The sequence below is a fragment of the Triticum dicoccoides genome, chromosome 5A, assembly GCF_002162155.2.
Source record: "Triticum dicoccoides isolate Atlit2015 ecotype Zavitan chromosome 5A, WEW_v2.0, whole genome shotgun sequence".
NCBI classification, from domain to species: domain Eukaryota; kingdom Viridiplantae; phylum Streptophyta; class Magnoliopsida; order Poales; family Poaceae; genus Triticum; species Triticum dicoccoides.
Window position 1 is genome coordinate 518,779,987 of NC_041388.1, and position 10,940 is coordinate 518,790,926.

The 10,940-nt window shown below is 43.1% G+C and overlaps 1 pseudogene; it reads right to left on the minus strand.

The window, feature by feature from the left end:
• Positions 1 to 9,609: 9,609 nt before the first annotated feature.
• The window catches only part of LOC119299849, an 8,434-nt pseudogene continuing 7,103 nt past the window's right edge, over positions 9,610 to 10,940 (minus strand).

Below are 10,940 nucleotides of genomic sequence, written 5' to 3' on the forward strand. Positions count from 1 at the left end.
ACACTTAGAGTGTAAGTCTTCATTAGTTGAAGATATACGTTACTTCATGTGTTGCACATCTAAGTCATCAACATGCATAAGTGTTAGGATGTGTGCATGATCACAGGATATTTGAGGATTCCAAGATATTTAGCTCACACCGCAACTTGCAAAACCTTTTCTCATCCAAGGGCTTTGTGAAGATATCTGCCAGTTGCTCTTTAGTGTTGACGTGAATGATATCAATATCTTCCTTCATGACATGATCTCTAAGAAAGTGATGGCAGATCTGAATGTGCTTTGTCTTCGAGTGCTGAACTGGGTTGTTGGCAATCTTGATGGCACTTTCATTGTCGCAGTAGAGTTTCACTTGCTTCAGATGAATGCCATGGTCTTTGAGTGTTTACTTCATCCATAGAAGCTGAGCGCAGCAAGATCCAACAGGAATGTATTCAGATTCAGAAGTGAAGAGAGATACACAGTTCTGCTTCTTTGAAGTCCAACACACAAGTGATCGTCCCAGAAAGTGACATGTGCCTGATGTAGACTTGCGATCCACCTTGTCACCAGCATAATCAACATCCGAGAATCCAACTAGATCAAACTCTGAGCCCTTTGGATACCGTAATCCTAGTGTTGGGGTGTAAGCCAAATATCGAAGAATTCGCTTCACAGCTAAGTGATGCGATTCCTTTGGTGCCGCTTGGAATCTAGCACACATGCAAACACTAAGCATGATATCTGGCATAGATGCACATAAATAAAGTAAAGAACCAATCATGGAGCGGTATACCTTTTGATCGAACTCTTTACCATTGGCGCCAGAATCCAGATGACTCTTGGTAGGCATTGGCGTCGTATAACCTTTGCAGTCTTGCATTCCAAACTTCTTCAGGCAATCTTTGAGGTATTTCTCTTGAGATATGAAGATGCCGTTGCGTTGCTGCCGTATTTGAAGACCAAGGAAGAACTTCAGCTCACCCATTATCGACATCTGATATTGCTCTTGCATCATGTATCCAAACTCATCACTGTATTTCTGATTAGTGCAGCCAAAGATAATGTCATCCACATATATTTGGCACACAAACAGTTCACCATCATATGTCTTTGTGAAGAGTGTGGGATTCAGGGAACCAGGTTTGAAGCCTTTGCTCTTCAGGAAGTCTTTGAGTGTGTCATACCAAGCACGAGGGGCTTGTTTGAGGCCATACAGTGCCTTGTTGAGCTTGTAAACCATGTCAGGATGTTTTGGATCTTCAAAACCAGGCGGTTGTGCAACATACATTTCTTCTTCAATCTTGCCATTGAGAAAGGCACTCTTCACATCCATTTGATACAGAAGGATGTTATGATGATTTTTCATAGGCTAGCAGTATGCGTATAGCTTCAAGCCTAGCCACAGGAGCAAATGTTTCATCGAAGTCAATTCCTTCAACTTGAGTGTATCATTGAGCAACGAGACGAGCCTTGTTTCTAACAACTTGACCATGCTCATCTTGCTTGTTGCGATATATCCATTTAGTGCCTATGATATTGTGTTTACGAGGATCTGGACGCTTGACCAGTTCCCATACATTATTCATCTCCAACCATTGAAGCTCTTCTTGCATAGCTTGAATCCATTCAGGTTTCATGAAGGCTTCATCAACTTTCTTGGGTTCAGATATTGAGACGAATGCAAAGTGCTCACAGAAATTTGCTAGTTGTATTGCCCTTGAACGAGTGAGTGGACCAGGTGCATTGATGCTATCAATTATCTTCTCAATATGTACATCATTTGCAACACGAGGATGAACTGGACGAAGATTTCGCTCTTGCTGATCATTGTCATCGTTTGAAGAATTGTCTTCAGGCTGAGCATTGTCTTCAGGTTGATTAGGTACAGAGATGATAAGTTCCTCTTCAGGATATACTTCCGACGGTATGATTTCTCCAGTTCCCATAAGCTTGATGGATTGACTGGGTGGAATTTCATCTAGCACATTTGGCAGGTGCTCTCTTTGCGAGCCGTTAGTCTCATCGAACTGCATATCCACAGTTTCAACCACTTTATAGTGAAAGAGGTTGAAGACTCTATAGGAGTGCGAATCCTTTCCATAACCAAGCATAAAACCTTCATATGCCACACAGTGCAAATTTTGAAGTGTGATGTGAATCCTTGATCCAGCACCTAGCACCAAATACTCTGAAATAACTGACATTTGGCTTCTTACCAGCGAGGAGTTCATAGAATGTTTTCTTCAGAAGCTTGTGAAGATAAACACGATTGATGGCATGGCATGCAGTATCAATAGCTTCAGACCAGAACTTTCTTGGTGTCTTGTATTCATCGAGCATCGTCCGAGCCATGTCAATGAGTGTTCTGTTCTTGCGTTCCACGATGCCATTCTGCTGTAGCGTGTACAAAGCTGAGAACTCATGAGTGATACCCAGTGTATCGAGATAAGTGTCGAGGCCAGTGTTCTTGAATTCAGTGCCATTGTCACTTCTGATGTGCTTGATCTTGACGTCATAGTTGTTCATGGCTCGATTGGCGAAGTGTCTGAAGACATCCTGCACTTCAGTCTTGTAGAGGATTATATGCACCCATGTATATCTTGAATAATCATCAACAATGACGAAGCCATAGACACAAGCAGTAGTAGTAAGGGCAGAGTAGTGAGTAGGGCCGAAGAGGTCCATGTGTAGCAGTTTGAAGGGTTGAGTCGTTGTCATGATTGTCTTCGAGAGATGCTTGGCCCTCGTCATCTTTCCAGCTTCGCAGGCACCGCATAAGTGATCCTTCTTGAACTTGACGCCCTTGATTCCTATGACGTGCTTCTTCTTTGCAAGAGTATGCAAGTTCCTCATGCCAGCATGCCCTAGCCTCCGATGCCAGAGCCAGCATTCTGAAGCTTTTACAAGAAGACATACGGCAAGCTGTGGTCCTGCTAAGAAATCTATCATGTACAAATCATCTTTCTGATACCCTTCAAAGACTAGAGACTTGTCAGATTCCATTAGAACAAGGCAATGGTATTTTCCAAATATCACAATCATGTTCAAATCGCAAAGCATTGAGACAGACATTAAGTTGAAACCAAGGGATTCAACAAGCATCACTTTATCCATGTGCTGATCCTTTGAGATTGCAACTCTACCTAGACCCAATACCTTGCTTTTACCAGTATCAGCAAATGTGATGTGACTTTTGTCAGATGGACGTAGGGTTGAGTCCATGAGAAGACTTCATTTGCCAGTCATATGATTAGTACATCCACTATCAATAATCCATTTTGAAGCAGCTGGTGTCATACCCTACAGTGCAGTTAGGGGGATAGGATTCACGAAGAGCATTGTGAAGCATAAACATTTGATGAGCAAGAGGATTATTAAAGCTTAGATCGAGGTTAGAACTGATAGGACAAGTAGCAAGCGACTCAGGAACAAAATACATAATAAGACCATTTGGGCATTTGATCTTGCGCTCTGCAAGATGTTTAGGTTCTCAGCAATAGCTTCAGACGCATTTGATTTTCAGCTGGAGACCTTTCCCTGCAAAAGAGAGTTAAGCTTTCTTAGCCACCCACATCTTCAAGGGTGGCTTAGAAGCAATGAGTCTAAGTGCAGCATCTGAGAACTTTGGCTTTAGAGCCCTAGCAAATAGTCTTGCAGGTGGAGAATAGTACTCATAAGAATAAGCAGAGTAGTTCTGGGTCTTATGAACATGGCGGTTTGATGAAACACACTCATATTCATAGGCCTGAGTATGGTTTCCCTGCAAAACATTTGTGTTAGTGCGACTCAGGTGAGTCCTCTGTCTGTATGAAGCCTTTGGACCATATGAAGCCTGTGGTCTAGGGTTTGTCTTCTTCCCTTGTGGTGTCATGACGACATTCACAGGAATATTCTCCAGACACCTTTTCGACACGCATACTTTCTTCATAGATGGCCCATTTCTGTATTTAGTACCAATATACCTGGCAAACACTTCACCATTCTGATTCTTAAACAGTTTATAGTTTGCATCAAAGGATTCATCAATGACGATGGGATTAGCACAAGTGAAGCCAGATAGGATGGATGGATCCACTAAAGGTTTCTTTGCAGCAACCTATGTGGTTTTGGGGTACTGCTCAGGTTTCCAGTAAGAGCCATCAGCATTCATTTTCCTTTCGAACCCGACACCCTCTTTCCTAGGGTTTCGGTTCAGAATCTGCCTTTTGAGGACATCACATAGTGTCTGATGCCCTTTGAGACTTTTGTACATCCCTGTTTCAAGCAATGTCTTCAACCTATCATTTTCATCAGCAATAGCAGTGGCATCCTCAGCAGAGGGGTTAGTTTCCACATCAACAGTTGAATATATTGCAACAGTAGCAACAGTAGAACATTCAGCAATAGAAGTAGCGTTATCACGCTCAAGGCATTTAATACATGGTGGTTCAAATCCTTCCTGAGCGGGACTAACCTGTTCAGCGCGAAGTGACTCGTTTTCCTTTTGAAGATCTTCATGAGCCGCTCTCAATTTCTCAAGTTCTTGCTTCCTTTGAAGATAATCATAGGAAAGCTTTTCATGAGTCGTTGAGAGCGTTTCATGACGACTTTCAAGTTCCTCATACTTAACATGAAGATTTTTTATGTCTTCAATTAAGAACTGAGATCGAGTCATTTCAGCGTCCAACAGGTCATCGCTTTTGTCTAACAGTTTTTGAATATGTTCCATAGCTTTCTGTTGTTCAGTTGCAATTTTAGCAAGTGTTTTGTAGCTGGGTTTGGAATCACAACTAGAGTCATCTTCACTGGATGTTTGATAGTGATTATTGCGTGAGTTTACCTTGGCACCGCGTGCCATGAAGCAATAGGTGGGAGCAGAGTTGTCCTTGTCATTAGGATCGGCGTCGGTGGCGAAGTCATTGTCTTCAGTGTTGAAGATGGACTTGGCAACGTAGGCTATGGCCAGACTTGCAACGCCAGAATCGGACTCCTCCTCAGACTCCACCTCCGCCTCCTCAGAAGCAGACTCCTTCTCTGAATCCATTTCCTTGCCAACAAATGCACGAGCCTTGCCAGATGAGCTCTTCTTGTGTGATGAAGACTTTGAGGAAGACTTGGAAGAAGACTTTGAGTATTTCTTCTTCTTCTTGTCGTCAGAATCATATTCCTTGCTCTTCTTCTTCTTGTTGTTCTCATTGTCCCACTGCGGACACTCAGAGATGTAGTGACCAGGTTTCTTGCACTTGTGGCATGTTCTTTTCTTATAGTCATGAGCAGAAGCTTCATCATTCCTTGAGCTGGATCGTGAAGACTTTCTGAAGCCTTTCTTCTTGGTGAATTTTGAAACTTCTTCACAAGCATAGCAAGCTCCTTTCCAATGTCTTCAGGATCATCAGAACTACAGTCAGATTCTTCTTCAGATGAGAAAACAGCTTTTGCCTTCAAGGCACGAGTTCAGCCATAGTTGGGACCGTAGATATCTCTTTTCTCGGAAAGCTGAAACTCATGTGTGTTGAGCCTTTCAAGTATGTCAGACGGATCGAGTCTCTTGAAATCAGGGCGTTCTTGAATCATCAGAGCTAGGGTGTCAAACAAGCTGTCAAGTGATCTCAGGAGTGTCTTGACGATTTCATGCTTGGTGATCTCAGTAGCGCCGAGAGCTTGAAGCTCATTTGTGATGTCAGTGAGGCGATCAAACATGACCTGAACATTCTCATTGTCGTTTCTCTTGAAACGGCTGAAGAGGTTGCGAAGGACACTGATCCTTTGATCTCTCTGGGTTGAGACGCCTTCGTTGACCTTGGAGAGCCAGTCCCAGACTAGCTTAGATGTTTTCAAAGCACTCACACGGCCATACTGCTTTTTGGTCAGATGACCATAGATGATGTTCTTGGCAATGGAATCCAGTTGAACGAACTTCTTGACATCAGTAGCGATGACACCTTCACCAGCCTTGGGAACGTCATTCTTGATGACATACAAGAGGTCGACATCAATGGCTTCAAGATGCATGCGCATCTTATTCTTCCAGTAGAGATATTCAGTTCCATCAAAGACGGGGCACGCAGCGGAGACTTTGATTATTTCCGCAGTCGACATAGCTAAAACTCCAGATGGTTAAACCGAATCACACAGAACAAGGGAGTACCTTGCTCTGATACCAATTGAAAGTGCTAGTTATCGACTAGAGGGGGGTGAATACGCGATTTTTATGAAAGTCTTCAAAACATGAAATTTTCGAAGACAATCGATAGAAATGAACCTATTAACATGCAGCGGAAGGTAGACTACACTAGGCAAGCCATAGTCAAGTATTCAATGAAGTGAAAGCACAAAGACTAATAACAACTAGGCAGTGTGGATCAGGATGGAAGACAGTATGAAGCCAATAAGAACAAGCAGTCACACAGTGAAGACAAGTAGATAATACAAACAGGCAATGACTTCACAAGGACCAACTGTAAATAAAGAGATGAGAAGGATAGAACCAATTGCTCGTTGAAGACAATGATTTGTTGGATCAGTTCCAGTTGTTGTGACAACGGTACGTCTGGTTAGGGAGGCTGAGATTTAACTCAGAAGACCGTGTCTTCACCTTATTCCCCTTGAGCTAAAGACACCCAGTCCTCGCCCAATCACTCTGGTAAGTCTTCAAGGTAGACTTCCAAACCTTCACAGACTTCGTTCATCGGCGATCCACAATGAATCTTGGATGCTCAGAACGCGACGCCTAACCGACTGGAGGATTCACAGTCCTCAAGTGTAACAAGTCTTCAGATCACACAGACAGAAAGACTTCAGTGATGCCTAACACTCTTTGGCTCTGGGTGTTCAGGGCTTTGTCCTCGCAAGGATTTCTCTCTCAAAGGCTTCGAGGTGGGTTGCTCTCAAACGACAAAAGCCGTGCACTAACTCTGAGCAGTCAACCAATTTATGGTGTAGGGGGTGGGCTATTTATAGACACTAGGCAACCCGGCCTGATTTGTCCGAAATGACCCTCAGTCACTAAGGAACTGACACGTGTTCCAACGGTCAGATTTCAAACACACGCGGTAACTTTACTTGGCCTACAAGTAAAGCTGACTCATCCAGCTCTGGATAAGATTTGCTCTCATTATCTTCGCTCGAACACATGAGATTTTGGTTAAGCATCACTTCAGTCACTCTGACTTTGTTCACTGGGACCCCACTTAACAGTATGGTGGTTCCTATGACTCAACAAAGAAGAAAAGGAAACAACGAAACAACTAAGTCTTCGCGCTCCATAGTCTTCACGCGATGTCTTCTTTTGTCATAGTCTTCAATATGAATATCTTCACATACCACATTTGTCTTCAATGTCTTTATACATTTTTAGGGGTCATCTCCAGTAGGAAAACTCAATCAATGAGGGACTATTACCTGTGTTATCCTGCAATTCTCACAAACACTTTAGTCCCTCAACTAGGTTTGTCGTCAATACTCCAAAATCAATTAGGGGTGGAACTAGATGCACTTACAGGGAGGTTGCCGGCGTTCGAGTCCCGAAAGGCCACCTCTCGTCCCCCGTTGAAGCCAAGCTTGGTGGGCACAACATCATCGGCCGATTAGCCGCTTGTCGGCAACGTGGAGGCAGATAGCTTCACTTTCCGAAGCTCATGGTTGCGGAGGAGGTGGGATTTAATTTTCCGAGACTCATGGTCGGCAGTCATTTTAGTCCAGGTTTACAGTCTGGTCTAGTTGAAAATATGTCTAAATATGAATCTGCTCCAGTTTAGAAGAAAAACATCCCGTTTTGTGTAAAAAAAATCATTCAAGTTTGAATGAATCAAATTTGATCAATTTAATTAAAATTCATTCAAAATGTAACCGGATATATACGATTAATATTGTATGGTCAGCTCCCGCATCCATGTCCATTTTACAGGTCAGAGTTGGTGAGGACCTAAGAGCATCTCTAGTGGAACGTGTAAATTTGGACGTGTATATCTCCATATACACGTCCATATACACCTTGCTAAATTATACACCTCCCAATTTTTCAGTGGAACGTGTAAATTAGGACGTGTATATTCCAACGGCTATATTTTCAAACGGCTATATTTCCAACGGCCATATTTTCGATCTATATAAACCACTCCTACCACCTCTTCCAGCACACTTCTCTCCTCACCTAGATTTTTCTATCGTTTCTCACGCAACACAATGAACACATCCACTTGGGACATGAGTTCTTCGTCATCTTCATCTGGCGACGATGAACTCATACTTGCAGCATTCGCCGAGCGCGAGGAGGAAGAGAGGAAGAACGCTCGACGCCATGGCGGTTCCAAGCATGGACGTCAGTCAATCGATCAAGGAAGAGATGCCGGATTTCTTCTTCTGTGGGACGACTACTTCAAAGAAGTTCCTCGCTTTCCCGAACATTTGTTTCGACGAAGGTTCATAATTAGTACACTTCTCTGCTCTGGTCCTTTTTTCATTTCCCTGTCTCATTTAATTTTTATGCACAGATTTAGGATGTCGCGTACTTTGTTCAATCGCATAGCTGATGGTATACTTGAGCATGACTATGATTATTATTTTACGCAAAAAAGAAGTGCTTCTGGAGCTCTTGGGTTACATCCTTTGCAAAAGATGACCGCGGCGATGCGGATACTAACATATGGAGTAGCAGCTGATTATGTTGATGAGTACATCCGGTCCGCTGAGTCTACTAATTTAGAGTCTTGCAAGAAATTTGTGATCAAAATTTGTGAAGTTTTTTGGAAAAGTACCTGAGATCTCCAAATGAAGAAGACATTGCTAGGTTACTTGCAATAGGGGAGGAAAGAGGATTTCCCGATATGTTAGTGAGCATAGATTGCATGCACTGGGGGTGGAAAAATTGCCCTAAAAAATGGCATGGCATGTTTAAAGGCCATGTGAGCGAGCCCACTATGATCTTGGAAGCGGTTGCTTCACAAGATCTTTGCATTTGGCATGCTTATTTTGGTTTACCAGGGTCTGTGAATGATATAAATGTTCTTCAATGTTCTCCTATTTTTACAAAGCTAGCCGAAGGCCAAACTCCTCCAGTGAATTATAGCATCAATGGCCATCAATACACAATGGGGTATTACCTTGCAGATGGTATCTATCCACGGTGGGCAACATTTGTGAAGAGCATACCAGCTCCAACTAGCAGAAAGCATAAAACTTTTGCCAAGAAGCAAGAGGGGGCTAGGAAAGATGTGGAACGAGCCTTTGGAGTTCTGCAATCCCGTTTTGCCATTGTTCGTGGACCTGCTAAAGGATGGAAACATAAAGAAATCACTGATGTCATGAAAGCTTGTGTCATAATGCACAATATGATAGTTGAAGAGGAGCGACAAACTGGTCGGCAAAGCTGCACTTTTGAGGCAATGGGAGAAAGAGTCACAGTCTCTCGTACTCATGCGGAAGAACTGAGCTCTTTTATTCAGATGACTCATCAGATTAGAAATTTCGATGAACATGATCAGCTTAAATTTGATCTAATTGACCATGTGTGGCAAAAGTTTGGAAACGAGTAATCCATGTCTTTGTAATGCAGCTATCAATAAAAATATTTATGTAATGAGTGATGTAATCCATGTCCTCAACTAGCAGAAAGCAATAAATAGTTCTTACAACTACAACATATAGCTCACATTACCCTAGGCCACGAGCAAGGATCTCCTTCTGCTTAGCTTGGTAGAACTGCTTTTGAACATCAGTCATACCACTTGTGTTGATGAGCATGATCCTCTCATCTAATTCAAACTGTCTCCGTGCATCCTCCCTCTCGTTTCGTGCATCCTCATTCTTTTTGAGTGCAATCTCCTCTTTTCGCAATTCCAATTGTTGTGCATAGCGAGCATTTCTTGCCGCCTCTTTGATCTCATCCTTCTCTAGCTTTGCTGCCCACACAGTTTCTAATGACAGCTTGCAAGCACTGTCATCAGCTTTACCTCTCTTGTCCCTCTTCACACCATCAGGTCTTTTCTCATGTTCAAGAGCATCAGTGTGTATCGAGGTAGCATCAGTACGTACCGAGGATGCATCAGCCGGATCATTGGTGGCTGTGCCCGGACTTGCATCAATGGTCTTCTTTTGTTTCTTAAGAGAAGTTTCAACTTCTCTTGTCTGCCACTTTGGATACTTCGAAAACTCTACATAGCAATGCATCAGTGTGAAAGGCTTCTTTTTTTAAGATCCATTTCCTTGAACAAAATGTATGCATCGTTTGTCTGCACATATAAATATGTTGTTAAAATAAGCACAACACATATAGAATATTGCACATCACATATAGAATTACAAGAAAGGCGCATACCTTCTCTTGTATAGTCCTTCCACTTTCTTGCCTATTTATAATCTGCTGAAGGCAACCACAAAATTTAGAGGTCTCTCTGTTAATCATTGTGTAACGGCAATTGATTGCATTAGCATTACGCTCCGGCCATGATGATTCCTTGTGTGTGTTGTAGTACTCTGAAATTCTATCCCAATAAGCATCCCGGTTTTGATCTGTCCCAACAATATCCAAACTTGTATTTGCCCATGCTGCTATGAGAACCTTGTCCTCATCACTAGACCAATTTTTGCCTTTGTTGGATTTTCCTTTCTCTGTTATTGCAGAACGATGCTGAGTTGATGAAGTTGCCTGCTCTCCAATTGGACTTTCTAGTTGTGTTTGCGTGTAACCAAAACCAAGGGTGTCCAAAAAGCTTTGGTCACTATCCATCTGCAAGCAACCAATGCACAGCTATTTTAGACCACAATCTGGCATCAAATTGACAAGCAAAAATTATTTTCTTCTCCTTCCAAAGAGCTATGCATCTCCCCTGCATCTCCTCCCGGCGCCGCTCGTCCCTGCATCTCCCCACGGCGCCCCGCTCGTCCCTGCATAGCTCCCCCCCACCGCCCCTGCATCTCCCCCTCCCCCCACCGCTCCGCCCCAGACAGGCGCCCAGCCCCCCGTCCCTGCACAGACAGGCGCG